Source organism: Anopheles funestus, chromosome 2RL (assembly GCF_943734845.2).
Source record: "Anopheles funestus chromosome 2RL, idAnoFuneDA-416_04, whole genome shotgun sequence".
Lineage (NCBI taxonomy): Eukaryota > Metazoa > Arthropoda > Insecta > Diptera > Culicidae > Anopheles > Anopheles funestus.
In genome coordinates, this window is record NC_064598.1 from 14,059,302 (window position 1) to 14,084,700 (window position 25,399).

The window sequence follows — 25,399 nt, forward strand, 5'->3', positions numbered from 1 at the left end:
GCTACATTTTCTTCTTGGACAGCCATGCCCTCAGATGTCTGTGCCAGAAGTTATTCGAGGAACCAAGTTCCTTACCCTGTTTGAGAAAATGTAAAATTTTCCTCATTTTTGCTCCAAATTTTGCCTATAACTCGGTCGGTATCCAACGGATCGCCAATCTTTAACCTGTGGTCGATAGATGGCACCAATGGCTACATTTTCTTCTTGGACAGCCATGCCGTCAGATGTCTGTGCCAGAAGTTATTCGAGGAACCAAGTTCCTTACGCTGTTTGAGAAAATGTAAAATTTTCCTCATTTTTGCTCCAAATTTTGCCTATATCTCGGTCGGTATCCAACGGATCGCCAATCTTTAACCTGTGGTCGATAGATGGCACCAATGGCTACATTTTCTTCTTGGACGGCAATGCCCTCAGATGTCTGTGCCAGAAGTTATTCGAGGAACCAAGTTCCTTACCCTGTTTGAGAAAATGTAAAATTTTCCTCATTTTTCACCCATGTAGCAAAATTTATAAATGTGATATATTTTGATGGGAATTTGTTGCAATAAGTTTCTTTTCACTTAAATAGTGCTTTAAATTAAAAAAAGAAAAAAAATCAGAAAAAAATTTTAAAAAAAATTTCAACTCGAAAATTTCATAAGGCTTACCCCTTACGATTTTTTTGGGAAATTTTGCAAAAAAAATTAAATTGTTTTATTTTAATGCCAATGGGTTGCAATGAGTTTCTTTTCACTCAAATTATGCTTGAAATAAAAACAAGTGAAAAATAATAAAAAAATAAAAAAAATCAAAAAAGAAATGAAAATTTTCCTCATTTTTGCTCCAAATTTTGCCTATATCTCGGTCGGTATCCAACGGATCGCCAATCTTTAACCTGTGGTCGATAGATGGCACCAATGGCTACATTTTCTTCTTGGACAGCCATGCCCTCAGATGTCTGTGCCAGAAGTTATTCGAGGAACCAAGTTCCTTACCCTGTTTGAGAAAATGTAAAATTTTCCTCATTTTTGCACCAACTTTTGCCTATAACTCGGTCGGTATCCAACGGATCGCCAATCTTTAACCTGTGGTCGATAGATGGCACCAATGGCTACATTTTCTTCTTGGACGGCCATGCCCTCAGATGTCTGTGCCAGAAGTTATTCGAGGAACCAAGTTCCTTACCCTGTTTGAGAAAATGTAAAATTTTCCTCATTTTTTAGCAATGTAGCAAAAATTTAAAATGTGATATATTTTGATGGGAATTTGTTGCAATAAGTTTCTTTTCACTTAAATAGTGCTTTAAATTAAAAAAAGAATAAAAAATCAGAAAAAAATTTTAAAAAAAAATTCAACTCGAAAATTTCATAAGGCTTACCCCTTACGATTTTTTTGGGAAATTTTGCAAAAAAAATTAAATTGTTTTATTTTAATGCCAATGGGTTGCAATGAGTTTCTTTTCACTCAAATAATGCTTGAAATAAAAAAAGAGTGAAAAATAGTAAAAAAATAAAAAAATTCAAAAAAAAAAAAATGAAAATTTTCCTCATTTTTGCACCAACTTTTGCCTATAACTCGGTCGGTATCCAACGGATCGCCAATCTTTAACCTGTGGTCGATAGATGGTACCAATGGCTACATTTTCTTCTTGGACAGCCATGCCCTTAGATGTCTGTGCCAGAAGTTATTCGAGGAACCAAGTTCCTTACCCTGTTTGAGAAAATGTAAAATTTTCCTCATTTTTTAGCAATGTAGCAAAAATTTTATATGTGATATATTTTGATGGGAATTTGTTGCAATAAGTTTCTTTTCACTTAAATAGTGCTTTAAATTAAAAAAAGAATAAAAAATCAGAAAAAAATTTTAAAAAAAATTTCAACTCGAAAATTTCATAAGGCTAACCCCTTACGATTTTTTGGGAAATTTGGCAAAAAAAATTAAATTGTTTTATTTTAATGCCAATGGGTTGCAATGAGTTTCTTTTCACTCAAATAATGCTTGAAATAAAAAAAAGAGTGAAAAATAATAAAAAATAAAAAAAATTCAAAAAAAAAAATGAAAATTTTCCTCATTTTTGCACCAACTTTTGCCTATAACTCGGTCGGTATCCAACGGATCGCCAATCTTTAACCTGTGGTCGATAGATGGCACCAATGGCTACATTTTCTTCTTGGACAGCCATGCCGTCAGATGTCTGTGCCAGAAGTTATTCGAGGAACCAAGTTCCTTACCCTGTTTGAGAAAATGTAAAATTTTCCTCATTTTTGCTCCAAATTTTGCCTATAACTCGGTCGGTATCCAACGGATCGCCAATCTTTAACCTGTGGTCGATAGATGGCACCAATGGCTACATTTTCTTCTTGGACGGCCATGCCCTCAGATGTCTGTGTCAGAAGTTATTCGAGGAACCAAGTTCCTTACCCTGTTTGAGAAAATGTAAAATTTTCCTCATTTTTCACCAATGTAGCAAAATTTATAAATGTGATATATTTTGATTGAAATTTTAAAAAAAATTTTAACTCGAAAATTTCATAAGGCTTACCCCTTACGATTTTTTTGAGAAATTTTGCAAAAAAAATTAAATCGTTTTATTTTAATGCCAATGGGTTGCAATGAGTTTCTTTTCACTCAAATAATGCTTGAAATAAAAAAAAGAATGAGAAATAATAAAAAAACAAAAAATTAAAAAAAAAAATGAAAACTTTCCTCATTTTTGCACCAACTTTTGCCTATAAGTCGGTCGGTATCCAACGGATCGCCAATCTTTAACCTGTGGTCGATAGATGGCACCAATGGCTACATTTTCTTCTTGGACAGCCATGCCGTCAGATGTCTGTGCCAGAAGTTATTCGAGGAACCAAGTTCCTTACCCTGTTTGAGAAAATGTAAAATTTTCCTCATGTTTCACCAATGTAGCAAAATTTATAAATGTGATATATTTTGATTGAAATTTTAAAAAAAATTTTAACTCGAAAATTTCATAAGGCTTACCCCTTACGATTTTTTTGAGAAATTTTGCAAAAAAAATTAAATTGTTTTATTTTAATGCCAATGGGTTGCAATGAGTTTCTTTTCACTCAAATAATGCTTGAAATAAAAAAAAGAGTGAAAAACAATAAAAAAATAAAAAAATTGAAAAAAAAAATGAAAATTTTCCTTATTTTTGCTCCAAATTTTGCCTATAACTCGGTCGGTATCCAACGGATCGCCAATCTTTAACCTGTGGTCGATAGATGGCACCAATGGCTACATTTTCTTCTTGGACAGCCATGCCCTCAGATGTCTGTGCCAGAAGTTATTCGAGGAACCAAGTTCCTTACCCTGTTTGAGAAAATGTAAAATTTTCCTCATTTTTGCTCCAAATTTTGCCTATAACTCGGTCGGTATCCAACGGATCGCCAATCTTTAACCTGTGGTCGATAGATGGCACCAATGGCTACATTTTCTTCTTGGACAGCCATGCCGTCAGATGTCTGTGCCAGAAGTTATTCGAGGAACCAAGTTCCTTACGCTGTTTGAGAAAATGTAAAATTTTCCTCATTTTTGCTCCAAATTTTGCCTATATCTCGGTCGGTATCCAACGGATCGCCAATCTTTAACCTGTGGTCGATAGATGGCACCAATGGCTACATTTTCTTCTTGGACGGCAATGCCCTCAGATGTCTGTGCCAGAAGTTATTCGAGGAACCAAGTTCCTTACCCTGTTTGAGAAAATGTAAAATTTTCCTCATTTTTCACCCATGTAGCAAAATTTATAAATGTGATATATTTTGATGGGAATTTGTTGCAATAAGTTTCTTTTCACTTAAATAGTGCTTTAAATTAAAAAAAGAATAAAAAATCAGAAAAAAATTTTAAAAAAAATTTCAACTCGAAAATTTCATAAGGCTTACCCCTTACGATTTTTTTGGGAAATTTTGCAAAAAAAATTAAATTGTTTTATTTTAATGCCAATGGGTTGCAATGAGTTTCTTTTCACTCAAATTATGCTTGAAATAAAAACAAGTGAAAAATAATAAAAAAATAAAAAAAATCAAAAAAAAAATGAAAATTTTCCTCATTTTTGCTCCAAATTTTGCCTATATCTCGGTCGGTATCCAACGGATCGCCAATCTTTAACCTGTGGTCGATAGATGGCACCAATGGCTACATTTTCTTCTTGGACAGCCATGCCCTCAGATGTCTGTGCCAGAAGTTATTCGAGGAACCAAGTTCCTTACCCTGTTTGAGAAAATGTAAAATTTTCCTCATTTTTGCTCCAACTTTTGCCTATAACTCGGTCGGTATCCAACGGATCGCCAATCTTTAACCTGTGGTCGATAGATGGCACCAATGGCTACATTTTCTTCTTGGACGGCCATGCCCTCAGATGTCTGTGCCAGAAGTTATTCGAGGAACCAAGTTCCTTACCCTGTTTGAGAAAATGTAAAATTTTCCTCATTTTTTAGCAATGTAGCAAAAATTTAAAATGTGATATATTTTGATGGGAATTTGTTGCAATAAGTTTCTTTTCACTTAAATAGTGCTTTAAATTAAAAAAAGAATAAAAAATCAGAAAAAAATTTTAAAAAAAAATTCAACTCGAAAATTTCATAAGGCTTACCCCTTACGATTTTTTTGGGAAATTTTGCAAAAAAAATTAAATTGTTTTATTTTAATGCCAATGGGTTGCAATGAGTTTCTTTTCACTCAAATAATGCTTGAAATAAAAAAAGAGTGAAAAATAGTAAAAAAATCAAAAAATTCAAAAAAAAAATGAAAATTTTCCTCATTTTTGCACCAACTTTTGCCTATAACTCGGTCGGTATCCAACGGATCGCCAATCTTTAACCTGTGGTCGATAGATGGCACCAATGGCTACATTTTCTTCTTGGACAGCCATGCCGTCAGATGTCTGTGCCAGAAGTTATTCGAGGAACCAAGTTCCTTACCCTGTTTGAGAAAATGTAAAATTTTCCTCATTTTTGCTCCAAATTTTGCCTATAACTCGGTCGGTATCCAACGGATCGCCAATCTTTAACCTGTGGTCGATAGATGGCACCAATGGCTACATTTTCTTCTTGGACAGCCATGCCCTCAGATGTCTGTGCCAGAAGTTATTCGAGGAACCAAGTTCCATACCCTGTTTGAGAAAATGTAAAATTTTCCTCATTTTTGCTCCAACTTTTGCCTATAACTCGGTCGGTATCCAACGGATCGCCAATCTTTAACCTGTGGTCGATAGATGGCACCAATGGCTACATTTTCTTCTTGGACAGCCATGCCGTCAGATGTCTGTGCCAGAAGTTATTCGAGGAACCAAGTTCCTTACCCTGTTTGAGAAAATGTAAAATTTTCCTCATTTTTGCTCCAAATTTTGCCTATAACTCGGTCGGTATCCAACGGATCGCCAATCTTTGACCTGTGGTCGATAGATGGCACCAATGGCTACATTTTCTTCTTGGACGGCCATGCCCTCAGATGTCTGTGTCAGAAGTTATTCGAGGAACCAAGTTCCATACCCTGTTTGAGAAAATGTAAAATTTTCCTCATTTTTCACCAATGTAGCAAAATTTATAAATGTGATATATTTTGATTGAAATTTTAAAAAAAATTTTAACTCGAAAATTTCATAAGGCTTACCCCTTACGATTTTTTTGAGAAATTTTGCAAAAAAAATTAAATCGTTTTATTTTAATGCCAATGGGTTGCAATGAGTTTCTTTTCACTCAAATAATGCTTGAAATAAAAAAAAGAATGAAAAATAATAAAAAAACAAAAAATTAAAAAAAAAATGAAAACTTTCCTCATTTTTGCACCAACTTTTGCCTATAACTCGGTCGGTATCCAACGGATCGCCAATCTTTAACCTGTGGTCGATAGATGGCACCAATGGCTACATTTTCTTCTTGGACAGCCATGCCGTCAGATGTCTGTGCCAGAAGTTATTCGAGGAACCAAGTTCCTTACCCTGTTTGAGAAAATGTAAAATTTTCCTCATGTTTCACCAATGTAGCAAAATTTATAAATGTGATATATTTTGATTGAAATTTTAAAAAAAATTTTAACTCGAAAATTTCATAAGGCTTACCCCTTACGATTTTTTTGAGAAATTTTGCAAAAAAAATTAAATTGTTTTATTTTAATGCCAATGGGTTGCAATGAGTTTCTTTTCACTCAAATAATGCTTGAAATAAAAAAAAGAATGAAAAATAATAAAAAAACAAAAAATTAAAAAAAAAATGAAAACTTTCCTCATTTTTGCACCAACTTTTGCCTATAACTCGGTCGGTATCCAACGGATCGCCAATCTTTAACCTGTGGTCGATAGATGGCACCAATGGCTACATTTTCTTCTTGGACAGCCATGCCCTCAGATGTCTGTGCCAGAAGTTATTCGAGGAACCAAGTTCCTTACCCTGTTTGAGAAAATGTAAAATTTTCCTCATTTTTGCTCCAAATTTTGCCTATAACTCGGTCGGTATCCAACGGATTGCCAATCTTTAACCTGTGGTCGATAGATGGTACCAATGGCTACATTTTCTTCTTGGACAGCCATGCCCTCAGATGTCTGTGCCAGAAGTTATTCGAGGAACCAAGTTCCTTACCCTGTTTGAGAAAATGTAAAATTTTCCTCATTTTTGAGCAATGTAGCAAAAATTTTAAATGTGATATATTTTGATGAGAATTTGTTGCAATAAGTTTCTTTTCACTTAAATAGTGCTTTAAATTAAAAAAAGAATAAAAAATCAGAAAAAAATTTTAAAAAAAATTTCAACTCGAAAATTTCATAAGGCTTACCCCTTACGATTTTTTTGAGAAATTTTGCAAAAAAAATTAAATTGTTTTATTTTAATGCCAATGGGTTGCAATGAGTTTCTTTTCACTCAAATAATGCTTGAAATAAAAAAAAGAATGAAAAATAATAAAAAAACAAAAAATTAAAAAAAAAATGTAAACTTTCCTCATTTTTGCACCAACTTTTGCCTATAACTCGGTCGGTATCCAACGGATCGCCAATCTTTAACCTGTGGTCGATAGATGGCACCAATGGCTACATTTTCTTCTTGGACGGCAATGCCCTCAGATGTCTGTGCCAGAAGTTATTCGAGGAACCAAGTTCCTTACCCTGTTTGAGAAAATGTAAAATTTTCCTCATTTTTCACCAATGTAGCAAAATTTATAAATGTGATATATTTTGATTGAAATTTTAAAAAAAATTTTAACTCGAAAATTTCATAAGGCTTACCCCTTACGATTTTTTTGAGAAATTTTGCAAAAAAAATTAAATTGTTTTATTTTAATGCCAATGGGTTGCAATGAGTTTCTTTTCACTCAAATAATGCTTGAAATAAAAAAAAGAATGAAAAATAATAAAAAAACAAAAAATTAAAAAAAAAATGAAAACTTTCCTCATTTTTGCACCAACTTTTGCCTATAACTCGGTCGGTATCCAACGGATCGCCAATCTTTAACCTGTGGTCGATAGATGGCACCAATGGCTACATTTTCTTCTTGGACAGCCATGCCGTCAGATGTCTGTGCCAGAAGTTATTCGAGGAACCAAGTTCCTTACCCTGTTTGAGAAAATGTAAAATTTTCCTCATTTTTGCTCCAAATTTTGCCTATAACTCGGTCGGTATCCAACGGATCGCCAATCTTTAACCTGTGGTCGATAGATGGCACCAATGGCTACATTTTCTTCTTGGACAGCCATGCCCTCAGATGTCTGTGCCAGAAGTTATTCGAGGAACCAAGTTCCTTACCCTGTTTCAGAAAATGTAAAATTTTCCTCATTTTTGCACCAATTTGTGCCTATAACTCGGTCGGTATCCAACGGATCTCCAATCTTTAACCTGTGGTCGATAGATGGCATCAATGGCTACATTTTCTTCTTGGACAGCCATGCCCTCAGATGTCTGTGCCAGAAGTTATTCGAGGAACCAAGTTCCTTACCCTGTTTCAGAAAATGTAAAATTTTCCTCATTTTTGCACCAATTTGTGCCTATAACTCGGTCGGTATCCAACGGATCTCCAATCTTTAACCTGTGGTCGATAGATGGCACCAATGGCTACATTTTCTTCTTGGACAGCCATGCCCTCAGATGTCTGTGCCAGAAGTTATTCGAGGAACCAAGTTCCTTACCCTGTTTCAGAAAATGTAAAATTTTCCTCATTTTTGCACCAATTTGTGCCTATAACTCGGTCGGTATCCAACGGATCTCCAATCTTTAACCTGTGGTCGATAGATGGCATCAATGGCTACATTTTCTTCTTGGACAGCCATGCCCTCAGATGTCTGTGCCAGAAGTTATTCGAGGAACCAAGTTCCTTACCCTGTTTGAGAAAATGTAAAATTTTCCTCATTTTTGAGCAATGTAGCAAAAATTTTAAATGTGATATATTTTGATGGGAATTTGTTGCAATAAGTTTCTTTTCACTTAAATAGTGCTTTAAATTAAAAAAAGAATGAAAAATCAGAAAAAAATTTAAAAAAAAATTTCAACTCGAAAATTTCATAAGGCTTACCCCTTACGATTTTTTTGGGAAATTTTGCAAAAAAAATTAAATTGTTTTATTTTAATGCCAATGGGTTGCAATGAGTTTCTTTTCACTCAAATAATGCTTGAAATAAAAAAAAGAATGAAAAATAATAAAAAAATAAAAAAATTTAAAAAGAAAAAGGAAAATTTTTCCTCATTTTTGCACCAACTTTTGCCTATAACTCGGTCGGTATCCAACGGATCGCCAATCTTTAACCTGTGGTCGATAGATGGTACCAATGGCTACATTTTCTTCTTGGACAGCCATGCCCTCAGATGTCTGTGCCAGAAGTTATTCGAGGAACCAAGTTCCTTACCCTGTTTGAGAAAATGTAAAATTTTCCTCATTTTTGCTCCAAATTTTGCCTATAACTCGGTCGGTATCCAACGGATTGCCAATCTTTAACCTGTGGTCGATAGATGGTACCAATGGCTACATTTTCTTCTTGGACAGCCATGCCCTCAGATGTCTGTGCCAGAAGTTATTCGAGGAACCAAGTTCCTTACCCTGTTTGAGAAAATGTAAAATTTTCCTCATTTTTGAGCAATGTAGCAAAAATTTTAAATGTGATATATTTTGATGGGAATTTGTTGCAATAAGTTTCTTTTCACTTAAATAGTGCTTTAAATAAAAAAAAGTATAAAAAATCAGAAAAAAGTTTTAAAAAAAATTTCAACTCGAAAATTTCATAAGGCTTACCCCTTACGATTTTTTTGGGAAATTTTGCAAAAAAAATTAAATTGTTTTATTTTAATGCCAATGGGTTGCAATGAGTTTCTTTTCACTCAAATAATGCTTGAAATAAAAAAAAGTGAAAAATAATAAAAAAATAAAAAAAATAAAAAAAAAATGAAAATTTTCCTCATTTTTGCACCAACTTTTGCCTATATCTCGGTCGGTATCCAACGGATCGCCAATCTTTAACCTGTGGTCGATAGATGGCACCAATGGCTACATTTTCTTCTTGGACAGCCATGCCCTCAGATGTCTGTGCCAGAAGTTATTCGAAGAACCAAGTTCCTTACCCTGTTTGAGAAAATGTAAAATTTTCCTCATTTTTGCTCCAAATTTTGCCTATAACTCGGTCGGTATCCAACGGATCGCCAATCTTTAACCTGTGGTCGATAGATGGCACCAATGGCTACATTTTCTTCTTGGACAGCCATGCCCTCAGATGTCTGTGCCAGAAGTTATTCGAGGAACCAAGTTCCTTACCCTGTTTGAGAAAATGTAAGATTTTCCTCATTTTTGAGCAATGTAGCAAAAATTTTAAATGCGATATATTTTGATGGGAATTTGTTGCAATAAGTTTCTTTTCACTTAAATAGTGCTTTAAATAAAAAAAAGTATTAAAAATCAGGAAAAAAAATTTTAAAAAAATTTCAACTCGAAAATTTCATAAGGCTTACCCCTTACGATTTTTTTGGGAAATTTTGCAAAAAAAATTAAATTGTTTTATTTTAATGCCAATGGGTTGCAATGAGTTTCTTTTCACTCAAATAATGCTTGATATAAAAAAAGTGAAAAATAATAAAAAAATAAAAAAATTCAAAAAAAAATGAAAATTTTCCTCATTTTTGCACCAACTTTTGCCTATAACTCGGTCGGTATCCAACGGATCGCCAATCTTTAACCTGTGGTCGATAGATGGCACCAATGGCTACATTTTCTTCTTGGACAGCCATGCCCTCAGATGTCTGTGCCAGAAGTTATTCGAGGAACCAAGTTCCATACCCTGTTTGAGAAAATGTAAAATTTTCCTCATTTTTGCTCCAAATTTTGCCTATAACTCGGTCGGTATCCAACGGATCGCCAATCTTTAACCTGTGGTCGATAGATGGCATCAATGGCTACATTTTCTTCTTGGACAGCCATGCCCTCAGATTTCTGTGCCAGAAGTTATTCGAGGAACCAAGTTCCATACCCTGTTTGAGAAAATGTAAAATTTTCCTCATTTTTGCTCCAAATTTTGCCTATAACTCGGTCGGTATCCAACGGATCGCCAATCTTTAACCTGTGGTCGATAGATGGCATCAATGGCTACATTTTCTTCTTGGACAGCCATGCCGTCAGATGTCTGTGCCAGAAGTTATTCGAGGAACCAAGTTCCATACCCTGTTTGAGAAAATGTAAAATTTTCCTCATTTTTGAGCAATGTAGCAAAAATTTTAAATGCGATATATTTTGATGGGAATTTGTTGCAATAAGTTTCTTTTCACTTAAATAGTGCTTTAAATAAAAAAAAGTATAAAAAATCAGAAAAAAATTTTAAAAAAAATTTCAACTCGAAAATTTCATAAGGCTTACCCCTTACGATTTTTTTGGGAAATTTTGCAAAAAAAATTAAATTGTTTTATTTTAATGCCAATGGGTTGCAATGAGTTTCTTTTCACTCAAATAATGCTTGATATAAAAAAAGTGAAAAATAATAAAAAAATTAAAAAATTCAAAAAAAAAATGAAAATTTTCCTCATTTTTGCACCAACTTTTGCCTATAACTCGGTCGGTATCCAACGGATCGCCAATCTTTAACCTGTGGTCGATAGATGGCACCAATGGCTACATTTTCTTCTTGGACAGCCATGCCCTCAGATGTCTGTGCCAGAAGTTATTCGAGGAACCAAGTTCCATACCCTGTTTGAGAAAATGTAAAATTTTCCTCATTTTTGAGCAATGTAGCAAAAATTTTAAATGTGATATATTTTGATGGGAATTTGTTGCAATAAGTTTCTTTTCACTTAAATAGTGCTTTAAATTAAAAAAAGAATAAAAAATCAGAAAAAAATTTTAAAAAAAATTTCAACTCGAAAATTTCATAAGGCTTACCCCTTACGATTTTTTTGGGAAATTTTGCAAAAAAAATGAAATTGTTTTATTTTAATGCCAATGGGTTGCAATGAGTTTCTTTTCACTCAAATAATGCTTGAAATAAAAAAAAAGTGAAAAATAATAAAAAAATAAAAATATTCAAAAAAAAAATGAAAATTTTCCTCATTTTTGCACCAACTTTTGCCTATAACTCGGTCGGTATCCAACGGATCGTCAATCTTTAACCTGTGGTCGATAGATGGCACCAATGGCTACATTTTCTTCTTGGACAGCCATGCCCTCAGATGTCTGTGCCAGAAGTTATTCGAGGAACCAAGTTCCTTACCCTGTTTGAGAAAATGTAAGATTTTCCTCATTTTTGCTCCAAATTTTGCCTATAACTCGGTCGGTATCCAACGGATCGCCAATCTTTAACCTGTGGTCGATAGATGGCATCAATGGCTACATTTTCTTCTTGGACAGCCATGCCCTCAGATGTCTGTGCCAGAAGTTATTCGAGGAACCAAGTTCCATACCCTGTTTGAGAAAATGTCAAATTTTCCTCATTTTTGCTCCAAATTTTGCCTATAACTCGGTCGGTATCCAACGGATCGCCAATCTTTAACCTGTGGTCGATAGATGGCACCAATGGCTACATTTTCTTCCTTGACAGCCATGCCCTCAGATGTCTGTGCCAGAAGTTATTCGATTAACCAAGTTCCTTACCCTGTTTGAGAAAATGTAAAATTTTCCTCATTTTTGAGCAATGTAGCAAAAATTTTAAATGCGATATATTTTGATGGGAATTTGTTGCAATAAGTTTCTTTTCACTTAAATAGTGCTTTAAATAAAAAAAAGTATAAAAAATCAGAAAAAAATTTTAAAAAAAATTTCAACTCGAAAATTTCATAAGGCTTACCCCTTACGATTTTTTTGGGAAATTTTGCAAAAAAAATTAAATTGTTTTATTTTAATGCCAATGGGTTGCAATGAGTTTCTTTTCACTCAAATAATGCTTGATATAAAAAAAGTGAAAAATAATAAAAAAATTAAAAAATTCAAAAAAAAAATGAAAATTTTCCTCATTTTTGCACCAACTTTTGCCTATAACTCGGTCGGTATCCAACGGATCGCCAATCTTTAACCTGTGGTCGATAGATGGCACCAATGGCTACATTTTCTTCTTGGACAGCCATGCCCTCAGATGTCTGTGCCAGAAGTTATTCGAGGAACCAAGTTCCATACCCTGTTTGAGAAAATGTAAAATTTTCCTCATTTTTGCTCCAAATTTTGCCTATAACTCGGTCGGTATCCAACGGATCGCCAATCTTTAACCTGTGGTCGATAGATGGCATCAATGGCTACATTTTCTTCTTGGACAGCCATGCCCTCAGATGTCTGTGCCAGAAGTTATTCGAGGAACCAAGTTCCATACCCTGTTTGAGAAAATGTAAAATTTTCCTCATTTTTGCTCCAAATTTTGCCTATAACTCGGTCGGTATCCAACGGATCGCCAATCTTTAACCTGTGGTCGATAGATGGCACCAATGGCTACATTTTCTTCCTTGACAGCCATGCCCTCAGATGTCTGTTCCAGAAGTTATTCGAGGAACCAAGTTCCTTACCCTGTTTGAGAAAATGTAAGATTTTCCTCATTTTTGAGCAATGTAGCAAAAATTTTAAATGTGATATATTTTGATGGGAATTTGTTGCAATAAGTTTCTTTTCACTTAAATAGTGCTTTAAAAGAAAAAAAGAATAAAAAATTAGAAAAAAATTTTAAAAAAATTTCAACTCGAAAATTTCATAAGGCTTACCCCTTACGATTTTTTTGGGAAATTTTGCAAAAAAAATTAAATTGTTTTATTTTAATGCCAATGGGTTGCAATGAGTTTCTTTTCACTCAAATAATGCTTGAAATAAAAAAAAGTGAAAAATAATAAAAAAAATAAAAAAATTCAAAAAAAAAATGAAAATTTTCCTCATTTTTGCACCAACTTTTGCCTATAACTCGGTCGGTATCCAACGGATCGCCAATCTTTAACCTGTGGTCGATAGATGGCACCAATGGCTACATTTTCTTCTTGGACAGCCATGCCCTCAGATGTCTGTGCCAGAAGTTATTCGAGGAACCAAGTTCCTTACCCTGTTTGAGAAAATGTAAAATTTTCCTCATTTTTGAGCAATGTAGCAAAAATTTTAAATGTGATATATTTTGATGGGAATTTGTTGCAATAAGTTTCTTTTCACTTAAATAGTGCTTTAAATTAAAAAAAGAATAAAAAATCAGAAAAAAATTTTAAAAAAAATTTCAACTCGAAAATTTCATAAGGCTTACCCCTTACGATTTTTTTGGGAAATTTTGCAAAAAAAATGAAATTGTTTTATTTTAATGCCAATGGGTTGCAATGAGTTTCTTTTCACTCAAATAATGCTTGAAATAAAAAAAAAGTGAAAAATAATAAAAAAATAAAAATATTCAAAAAAAAAATGAAAATTTTCCTCATTTTTGCACCAACTTTTGCCTATAACTCGGTCGGTATCCAACGGATCGCCAATCTTTAACCTGTGGTCGATAGATGGCACCAATGGCTACATTTTCTTCTTGGACAGCCATGCCCTCAGATGTCTGTGCCAGAAGTTATTCGAGGAACCAAGTTCCTTACCCTGTTTGAGAAAATGTAAGATTTTCCTCATTTTTGAGCAATGTAGCAAAAATTTTAAATGCGATATATTTTGATGGGAATTTGTTGCAATAAGTTTCTTTTCACTTAAATAGTGCTTTAAATAAAAAAAAGTATTAAAAATCAGGAAAAAATTTTTAAAAAAATTTCAACTCGAAAATTTCATAAGGCTTACCCCTTACGATTTTTTTGGGAAATTTTGCAAAAAAAATTAAATTGTTTTATTTTAATGCCAATGGGTTGCAATGAGTTTCTTTTCACTCAAATAATGCTTGATATAAAAAAAGTGAAAAATAATAAAAAAATAAAAAAATTCAAAAAAAAAATGAAAATTTTCCTCATTTTTGCACCAACTTTTGCCTATAACTCGGTCGGTATCCAACGGATCGCCAATCTTTAACCTGTGGTCGATAGATGGCACCAATGGCTACATTTTCTTCTTGGACAGCCATGCCCTCAGATGTCTGTGCCAGAAGTTATTCGAGGAACCAAGTTCCATACCCTGTTTGAGAAAATGTAAAATTTTCCTCATTTTTGCTCCAAATTTTGCCTATAACTCGGTCGGTATCCAACGGATCGCCAATCTTTAACCTGTGGTCGATAGATGGCATCAATGGCTACATTTTCTTCTTGGACACCCATGCCCTCAGATGTCTGTGCCAGAAGTTATTCGAGGAACCAAGTTCCATACCCTGTTTGAGAAAATGTAAAATTTTCCTCATTTTTGCTCCAAATTTTGCCTATAACTCGGTCGGTATCCAACGGATCGCCAATCTTTAACCTGTGGTCGATAGATGGCACCAATGACTACATTTTCTTCTTAGACAGCCATGCCCTCAGATGTCTGTGCCAGAAGTTATTCGATTAACCAAGTTCCTTACCCTGTTTGAGAAAATGTAAAATTTTCCTCATTTTTGAGCAATGTAGCAAAAATTTTAAATGCGATATATTTTGATGGGAATTTGTTGCAATAAGTTTCTTTTCACTTAAATAGTGCTTTAAATAAAAAAAAGTATAAAAAATCAGAAAAAAATTTTAAAAAAAATTTCAACTCGAAAATTTCATAAGGCTTACCCCTTACGATTTTTTTGGGAAATTTTGCAAAAAAAATTAAATTGTTTTATTTTAATGCCAATGGGTTGCAATGAGTTTCTTTTCACTCAAATAATGCTTGATATAAAAAAAGTGAAAAATAATAAAAAAATTAAAAAATTCAAAAAAAAAATGAAAATTTTCCTCATTTTTGCACCAACTTTTGCCTATAACTCGGTCGGTATCCAACGGATCGCCAATCTTTAACCTGTGGTCGATAGATGGCACCAATGGCTACATTTTCTTCTTGGACAGCCATGCCCTCAGATGTCTGTGCCAGAAGTTATTCGAGGAACCAAGTTCCATACCCTGTTTGAGAAAATGTAAAATTTTCCTCATTTTTGCTCCAAATTTTGCCTATAACTCGGTCGGTATCCAACGGATCGCCAATCTTTAACCTGTGGTCGATAGATGGCACCAATGGCTACATTTTCTTCTTGGACAGCCATGCCCTCAGATGTCTGTGCCAGAAGTTATTCGAGGAACCAAGTTCCATACCCTGTTTGAGAAAATGTAAAATTTTCCTCATTTTTGCTCCAAATTTTGCCTATAACTCGGTCGGTATCCAACGGATCGCCAATCTTTAACCTGTGGTCGATAGATGGCACCAATGGCTACATTTTCTTCTTGGACAGCCATGCCCTCAGATGTCTGTGCCAGAAGTTATTCGAGGAACCAAGTTCCATACCCTGTTTGAGAAAATGTAAAATTTTCCTCATTTTTGCTCCAAATTTTGCCTATAACTCGGTCGGTATCCAACGGATCGCCAATCTTTAACCTGTGGTCGATAGATGGCACCAATGACTACATTTTCTTCTTAGACAGCCATGCCCTTAGATGTCTGTGCCAGAAGTTATTCGATTAACCAAGTTCCTTACCCTGTTTGAGAAAATGTAAAATTTTCCTCATTTTTGAGCAATGTAGCAAAAATTTTAAATGCGATATATTTTGATGGGAATTTGTTGCAATAAGTTTCTTTTCACTTAAATAGTGCTTTAAATAAAAAAAAGTATAAAAACTCAGAAAAAAATTTTAAAAAAAATTTCAACTCGAAAATTTCATAAGGCTTACCCCTTACGATTTTTTTGGGAAATTTTGCAAAAAAAAATTAAATTGTTTTATTTTAATGCCAATGGGTTGCAATGAGTTTCTTTTCACTCAAATAATGCTTGAAATAAAAAAAAGTGAAAAATAATAAAAAAAATAAAAAAATTCAAAAAAAAAAATGAAAATTTTCCTCATTTTTGCACCAACTTTTGCCTATAACTCGGTCGGTATCCAACGGATCGCCAATCTTTAACCTGTGGTCGATAGATGGCACCAATGGCTACATTTTCTTCTTGGACAGCCATGCCCTCAGATGTCTGTGCCAGAAGTTATTCGAGGAACCAAGTTCCTTACCCTGTTTGAGAAAATGTAAAATTTTCCTCATTTTTGAGCAATGTAGCAAAAATTTTAAATGTGATATATTTTGATGGGAATTTGTTGCAATAAGTTTCTTTTCACTTAAATAGTGCTTTAAATTAAAAAAAGAATAAAAAATCAGAAAAAAATTTTAAAAAAAATTTCAACTCGAAAATTTCATAAGGCTTACCCCTTACGATTTTTTTGGGAAATTTTGCAAAAAAAATGAAATTGTTTTATTTTAATGCCAATGGGTTGCAATGAGTTTCTTTTCACTCAAATAATGCTTGAAATAAAAAAAAAGTGAAAAATAATAAAAAAATAAAAATATTCAAAAAAAAAATGAAAATTTTCCTCATTTTTGCACCAACTTTTGCCTATAACTCGGTCGGTATCCAACGGATCGCCAATCTTTAACCTGTGGTCGATAGATGGCACCAATGGCTACATTTTCTTCTTGGACAGCCATGCCCTTAGATGTCTGTGCCAGAAGTTATTCGAGGAACCAAGTTCCTTACCCTGTTTGAGAAAATGTAAAATTTTCCTCATTTTTGAGCAATGTAGCAAAAATTTTAAATGCGATATATTTTGATGGGAATTTGTTGCAATAAGTTTCTTTTCACTTAAATAGTGCTTTAAATAAAAAAAAGTATAAAAAATCAGAAAAAAATTTTAAAAAAAATTTCAACTCGAAAATTTCATAAGGCTTACCCCTTACGATTTTTTTGGGAAATTTTGCAAAAAAAATGAAATTGTTTTATTTTAATGCCAATGGGTTGCAATGAGTTTCTTTTCACTCAAATAATGCTTGAAATAAAAAAAAAGTGAAAAATAATAAAAAAATAAAAATATTCAAAAAAAAAATGAAAATTTTCCTCATTTTTGCACCAACTTTTGCCTATAACTCGGTCGGTATCCAACGGATCGCCAATCTTTAACCTGTGGTCGATAGATGGCACCAATGGCTACATTTTCTTCTTGGACAGCCATGCCCTCAGATGTCTGTGCCAGAAGTTATTCGAGGAACCAAGTTCCTTACCCTGTTTGAGAAAATGTAAGATTTTCCTCATTTTTGAGCAATGTAGCAAAAATTTTAAATGCGATATATTTTGATGGGAATTTGTTGCAATAAGTTTCTTTTCACTTAAATAGTGCTTTAAATAAAAAAAAGTATTAAAAATCAGGAAAAAATTTTTAAAAAAATTTCAACTCGAAAATTTCATAAGGCTTACCCCTTACGATTTTTTTGGGAAATTTTGCAAAAAAAATTAAATTGTTTTATTTTAATGCCAATGGGTTGCAATGAGTTTCTTTTCACTCAAATAATGCTTGATATAAAAAAAGTGAAAAATAATAAAAAAATAAAAAAATTCAAAAAAAAAATGAAAATTTTCCTCATTTTTGCACCAACTTTTGCCTATAACTCGGTCGGTATCCAACGGATCGCCAATCTTTAACCTGTGGTCGATAGATGGCACCAATGGCTACATTTTCTTCTTGGACAGCCATGCCCTCAGATGTCTGTGCCAGAAGTTATTCGAGGAACCAAGTTCCTTACCCTGTTTGAGAAAATGTAAAATTTTCCTCATTTTTGAGCAATGTAGCAAAAATTTTAAATGTGATATATTTTGATGGGAATTTGTTGCAATAAGTTTCTTTTCACTTAAATAGTGCTTTAAATTAAAAAAAGAATAAAAAATCAGAAAAAAATTTTAAAAAAAATTTCAACTCGAAAATTTCATAAGGCTTACCCCTTACGATTTTTTTGGGAAATTTTGCAAAAAAAATGAAATTGTTTTATTTTAATGCCAATGGGTTGCAATGAGTTTCTTTTCACTCAAATAATGCTTGAAATAAAAAAAAAAGTGAAAAATAATAAAAAAATAAAAATATTCAAAAAAAAAATGAAAATTTTCCTCATTTTTGCACCAACTTTTGCCTATAACTCGGTCGGTATCCAACGGATCGCCAATCTTTAACCTGTGGTCGATAGATGGCACCAATGGCTACATTTTCTTCTTGGACAGCCATGCCCTCAGATGTCTGTGCCAGAAGTTATTCGAGGAACCAAGTTCCTTACCCTGTTTGAGAAAATGTAAGATTTTCCTCATTTTTGAGCAATGTAGCAAAAATTTTAAATGCGATATATTTTGATGGGAATTTGTTGCAATAAGTTTCTTTTCACTTAAATAGTGCTTTAAATAAAAAAAAGTATTAAAAATCAGGAAAAAATTTTTAAAAAAATTTCAACTCGAAAATTTCATAAGGCTTACCCCTTACGATTTTTTTGGGAAATTTTGCAAAAAAAATTAAATTGTTTTATTTTAATGCCAATGGGTTGCAATGAGTTTCTTTTCACTCAAATAATGCTTGATATAAAAAAAGTGAAAAATAATAAAAAAATTAAAAAATTCAAAAAAAAATGAAAATTTTCCTCATTTTTGCACCAACTTTTGCCTATAACTCGGTCGGTATCCAACGGATCGCCAATCTTTAACCTGTGGTCGATAGATGGCACCAATGGCTACATTTTCTTCTTGGACAGCCATGCCCTCAGATGTCTGTGCCAGAAGTTATTCGAGGAACCAAGTTCCATACCCTGTTTGAGAAAATGTAAAATTTTCCTCATTTTTGAGCAATGTAGCAAAAATTTTAAATGTGATATATTTTGATGGGAATTTGTTGCAATAAGTTTCTTTTCACTTAAATAGTGCTTTAAATTAAAAAAAGAATAAAAAATCAGAAAAAAATTTTAAAAAAAATTTCAACTCGAAAATTTCATAAGGCTTACCCCTTACGATTTTTTTGAGAAATTTTGCAAAAAAAATTAAATTGTTTTATTTTAATGCCAATGGGTTGCAATGAGTTTCTTTTCACTCAAATAATGCTTGAAATAAAAAAAAGTGAAAATTAATAAAAAAAATAAAAAAATTCAAAAAAAAAATGAAAATTTTCCTCATTTTTGCACCAACTTTTGCCTATAACTCGGTCGGTATCCAACGGATCGCCAATCTTTAACCTGTGGTCGATAGATGGCACCAATGGCTACATTTTCTTCTTGGACAGCCATGCCCTCAGATGTCTGTGCCAGAAGTTATTCGAGGAACCAAGTTCCTTACCCTGTTTGAGAAAATGTAAAATTTTCCTCATTTTTGAGCAATGTAGCAAAAATTTTAAATGTGATATATTTTGATGGGAATTTGTTGCAATAAGTTTCTTTTCACTTAAATAGTGCTTTAAATTAAAAAAAGAATAAAAAATCAGAAAAAAATTTTAAAAAAAATTTCAACTCGAAAATTTCATAAGGCTTACCCCTTACGATTTTTTTGGGAAATTTTGCAAAAAAAATGAAATTGTTTTATTTTAATGCCAATGGGTTGCAATGAGTTTCTTTTCAATCAAATAATGCTTGAAATAAAAAAAAAGTGAAAAATAATAAAAAAATAAAAAAATTCAAAAAAAAAATGAAAATTTTCCTCATTTTTGCACCAACTTTTGCCTATAACTCGGTCGGTATCCAACGGATCGCCAATCTTTAACCTGTGGTCGATAGATGGCACCAATGGCTACATTTTCTTCTTGGACAGCCATGCCCTCAGATGTCTGTGCCAGAAGTTATTCGAGGAACCAAGTTCCATACCCTGTTTGAGAAAATGTAAAATTTTCCTCATTTTTGCTCCAAATTTTGCCTATAACTCGGTCGGTATCCAACGGATCGCCAATCTTTAACCTGTGGTCGATAGATGGCATCAATGGCTACATTTTCTTCTTGGACAGCCATGCCCTCAGATGTCTGTGCCAGAAGTTATTCGAGGAACCAAGTTCCATACCCTGTTTGAGAAAATGTAAAATTTTCCTCATTTTTGCTCCAAATTTTGCCTATAACTCGGTCGGTATCCAACGGATCGCCAATCTTTAACCTGTGGTCGATAGATGGCACCAATGACTACATTTTCTTCTTAGACAGCCATGCCCTCAGATGTCTGTGCCAGAAGTTATTCGATTAACCAAGTTCCTTACCCTGTTTGAGAAAATGTAAAATTTTCCTCATTTTTGAGCAATGTAGCAAAAATTTTAAATGCGATATATTTTGATGGGAATTTGTTGCAATAAGTTTCTTTTCACTTAAATAGTGCTTTAAATAAAAAAAAGTATAAAAAATCAGAAAAAAATTTTAAAAAAAATTTCAACTCGAAAATTTCATAAGGCTTACCCCTTACGATTTTTTTGGGAAATTTTGCAAAAAAAATTAAATTGTTTTATTTTAATGCCAATGGGTTGCAATGAGTTTCTTTTCACTCAAATAATGCTTGATATAAAAAAAGTGAAAAATAATAAAAAAATTAAAAAATTCAAAAAAAAAATGAAAATTTTCCTCATTTTTGCACCAACTTTTGCCTATAACTCGGTCGGTATCCAACGGATCGCCAATCTTTAACCTGTGGTCGATAGATGGCACCAATGGCTACATTTTCTTCTTGGACAGCCATGCCCTCAGATGTCTGTGCCAGAAGTTATTCGAGGAACCAAGTTCCATACCCTGTTTGAGAAAATGTAAAATTTTCCTCATTTTTGCTCCAAATTTTGCCTATAACTCGGTCGGTATCCAACGGATCGCCAATCTTTAACCTGTGGTCGATAGATGGCACCAATGGCTACATTTTCTTCTTGGACAGCCATGCCCTCAGATGTCTGTGCCAGAAGTTATTCGAGGAACCAAGTTCCATACCCTGTTTGAGAAAATGTAAAATTTTCCTCATTTTTGCTCCAAATTTTGCCTATAACTCGGTCGGTATCCAACGGATCGCCAATCTTTAACCTGTGGTCGATAGATGGCACCAATGACTACATTTTCTTCTTAGACAGCCATGCCCTCAGATGTCTGTGCCAGAAGTTATTCGATTAACCAAGTTCCTTACCCTGTTTGAGAAAATGTAAAATTTTCCTCATTTTTGAGCAATGTAGCAAAAATTTTAAATGCGATATATTTTGATGGGAATTTGTTGCAATAAGTTTCTTTTCACTTAAATAGTGCTTTAAATAAAAAAAAGTATAAAAACTCAGAAAAAAATTTTAAAAAAAATTTCAACTCGAAAATTTCATAAGGCTTACCCCTTACGATTTTTTTGGGAAATTTTGCAAAAAAAAATTAAATTGTTTTATTTTAATGCCAATGGGTTGCAATGAGTTTCTTTTCACTCAAATAATGCTTGAAATAAAAAAAAGTGAAAAATAATAAAAAAAATAAAAAAATTCAAAAAAAAAAAAATGAAAATTTTCCTCATTTTTGCACCAACTTTTGCCTATAACTCGGTCGGTATCCAACGGATCGCCAATCTTTAACCTGTGGTCGATAGATGGCACCAATGGCTACATTTTCTTCTTGGACAGCCATGCCCTCAGATGTCTGTGCCAGAAGTTATTCGAGGAACCAAGTTCCTTACCCTGTTTGAGAAAATGTAAAATTTTCCTCATTTTTGAGCAATGTAGCAAAAATTTTAAATGTGATATATTTTGATGGGAATTTGTTGCAATAAGTTTCTTTTCACTTAAATAGTGCTTTAAATTAAAAAAAGAATAAAAAATCAGAAAAAAATTTTAAAAAAAATTTCAACTCGAAAATTTCATAAGGCTTACCCCTTACGATTTTTTTGGGAAATTTTGCAAAAAAAAATGAAATTGTTTTATTTTAATGCCAATGGGTTGCAATGAGTTTCTTTTCACTCAAATAATGCTTGAAATAAAAAAAAAGTGAAAAATAATAAAAAAATAAAAATATTCAAAAAAAAAATGAAAATTTTCCTCATTTTTGCACCAACTTTTGCCTATAACTCGGTCGGTATCCAACGGATCGCCAATCTTTAACCTGTGGTCGATAGATGGCACCAATGGCTACATTTTCTTCTTGGACAGCCATGCCCTTAGATGTCTGTGCCAGAAGTTATTCGAGGAACCAAGTTCCTTACCCTGTTTGAGAAAATGTAAAATTTTCCTCATTTTTGCTCCAACTTTTGCCTATAACTCGGTCGGTATCCAACGGATCGCCAATCTTTAACCTGTGGTCGATAGATGGCACCAATGGCTACATTTTCTTCTTGGACAGCCATGCCCTCAGATGTCTGTGCCAGAAGTTATTCGAGGAACCAAGTTCCTTACCCTGTTTGAGAAAATGTAAAATTTTCCTCATTTTTGAGCAATGTAGCAAAAATTTTAAATGTGATATATTTTGATGGGAATTTGTTGCAATAAGTTTCTTTTCACTTAAATAGTGCTTTAAATTAAAAAAAGAATAAAAAATCAGAAAAAATTTAAAAAAAAATTTTAACTCGAAAATTTCATAAGGCTTACCCCTTACGATTTTTTTGGGAAATTTTGCAAAAAAAATTAAATTGTTTTATTTTAATGCCAATGGGTTGCAATGAGTTTCTTTTCACTCAAATAATGCTTGAAATAAAAAAAGAGTGAAAAATAATAAAAAAATAAAAAAAATCAAAAAAAAAATGAAAATTTTCCTCATTTTTGCACCAACTTTTGCCTATAACTCGGTCGGTATCCAACGGATCGCCAATCTTTAACCTGTGGTCGATAGATGGCACCAATGGCTACATTTTCTTCTTGGACAGCCATGCCCTCAGATGTCTGTGCCAGAAGTTATTCGAGGAACCAAGTTCCTTACCCTGTTTGAGAAAATGTAAAATTTTCCTCATTTTTGAGCAATGTAGCAAAAATTTTAAATGTGATATATTTTGATGGGAATTTGTTGCAATAAGTTTCTTTTCACTTAAATAGTGCTTTAAATTAAAAAAAGAATAAAAAATCAGAAAAAAATTTTAAAAAAAATTTCAACTCGAAAATTTCATAAGGCTTACCCCTTACGATTTTTTGGGAAATTTTGCAAAAAAAATGAAATTGTTTTATTTTAATGCCAATGGGTTGCAATGAGTTTCTTTTCACTCAAATAATGCTTGAAATAAAAAAAAAGTGAAAAATAATAAAAAAATAAAAATATTCAAAAAAAAAATGAAAATTTTCCTCATTTTTGCACCAACTTTTGCCTATAACTCGGTCGGTATCCAACGGATCGCCAATCTTTAACCTGTGGTCGATAGATGGCACCAATGGCTACATTTTCTTCTTGGACAGCCATGCCCTCAGATGTCTGTGCCAGAAGTTATTCGAGGAACCAAGTTCCTTACCCTGTTTGAGAAAATGTAAAATTTTCCTCATTTTTGCTCCAAATTTTGCCTATATCTCGGTCGGTATCCAACGGATCGCCAATCTTTAACCTGTGGTCGATAGATGGCACCAATGGCTACATTTTCTTCTTGGACAGCCATGCCCTCAGATGTCTGTGCCAGAAGTTATTCGAGGAACCAAGTTCCTTACCCTGTTTGAGAAAATGTAAAATTTTCCTCATTTTTGAGCAATGTAGCAAAAATTTTAAATGTGATATATTTTGATGGGAATTTGTTGCAATAAGTTTCTTTTCACTTAAATAGTGCTTTTAATTAAAAAAAGAATAAAAAATCAGAAAAAATTTTAAAAAAAATTTTAACTCGAAAATTTCATAAGGCTTACCCCTTACGATTTTTTTGGGAAATTTTGCAAAAAAAATTAAATTGTTTTATTTTAATGCCAATGGGTTGCAATGAGTTTCTTTTCACTCAAATAATGCTTGAAATAAAAAAAAGAGTGAAAAATAATAAAAAAATAAAAAAAATCAAAAAAAAAAATGAAAATTTTCCTCATATTTGCACCAACTTTTGCCTATAACTCGGTCGGTATCCAACGGATCGCCAATCTTTAACCTGTGGTCGATAGATGGCACCAATGGCTACATTTTCTTCTTGGACAGCCATGCCCTCAGATGTCTGTGCCAGAAGTTATTCGAGGAACCAAGTTCCTTACCCTGTTTGAGAAAATGTAAAATTTTCCTCATTTTTGCTCCAAATTTTGCCTATATCTCGGTCGGTATCCAACGGATCGCCAATCTTTAACCTGTGGTCGATAGATGGCACCAATGGCTACATTTTCTTCTTGGACAGCCATGCCCTCAGATGTCTGTGCCAGAAGTTATTCGAGGAACCAAGTTCCTTACCCTGTTTGAGAAAATGTAAAATTTTCCTCATTTTTGAGCAATGTAGCAAAAATTTTAAATGTGATATATTTTGATGGGAATTTGTTGCAATAAGTTTCTTTTCACTTAAATAGTGCTTTAAATTAAAAAAAGAATAAAAAATCAGAAAAAATTTTAAAAAAAATTTTAACTCGAAAATTTCATAAGGCTTACCCCTTACGATTTTTTTGGGAAATTTTGCAAAAAAAATTAAATTGTTTTATTTTAATGCCAATGGGTTGCAATGAGTTTCTTTTCACTCAAATAATGCTTGAAATAAAAAAAAAGTGAAAAATAATAAAAAAATAAAAATATTCAAAAAAAAAATGAAAATTTTCCTCATTTTTGCACCAACTTTTGCCTATAACTCGGTCGGTATCCAACGGATCGCCAATCTTTAACCTGTGGTCGATAGATGGCACCAATGGCTACATTTTCTTCTTGGACAGCCATGCCCTCAGATGTCTGTGCCAGAAGTTATTCGAGGAACCAAGTTCCTTACCCTGTTTGAGAAAATGTAAAATTTTCCTCATTTTTGAGCAATGTAGCAAAAATTTTAAATGTGATATATTTTGATGGGAATTTGTTGCAATAAGTTTCTTTTCACTTAAATAGTGCTTTAAATTAAAAAAAGAATAAAAAATCAGAAAAAAATTTAAAAAAAAATTTTTACTCGAAAATTTCATAAGGCTTACCCCTTACGATTTTTTTGGGAAATTTTGCAAAAAAAATGAAATTGTTTTATTTTAATGCCAATGGGTTTCAATGAGTTTCTTTTCACTCAAATAATGCT

The 25,399-nt window shown here is 33.0% G+C and overlaps 2 long non-coding RNA genes across 3 annotated transcripts in view; one reads left to right on the plus strand and one right to left on the minus strand.

Annotated features, from left to right (window-relative positions):
* LOC125765206 (uncharacterized) overlaps positions 1-25,399 on the plus strand; it is a 361,639-nt gene that overhangs the window by 276,537 nt on the left and 59,703 nt on the right. The window lies entirely within an intron of this gene.
* Positions 825-24,013, minus strand: LOC125765209 (uncharacterized). 2 transcript variants are annotated; one of them, XR_007418515.1, is made up of 3 exons: positions 22,357-24,013; positions 3,580-5,380; positions 825-1,588 (listed from the first exon to the last, which is right to left on the minus strand). It is a non-coding gene; the product is annotated as an uncharacterized LOC125765209 (long non-coding RNA). The 2 variants fall into 2 exon arrangements; XR_007418516.1 differs by lacking the exon at positions 22,357-24,013 and adding an exon at positions 16,909-17,604.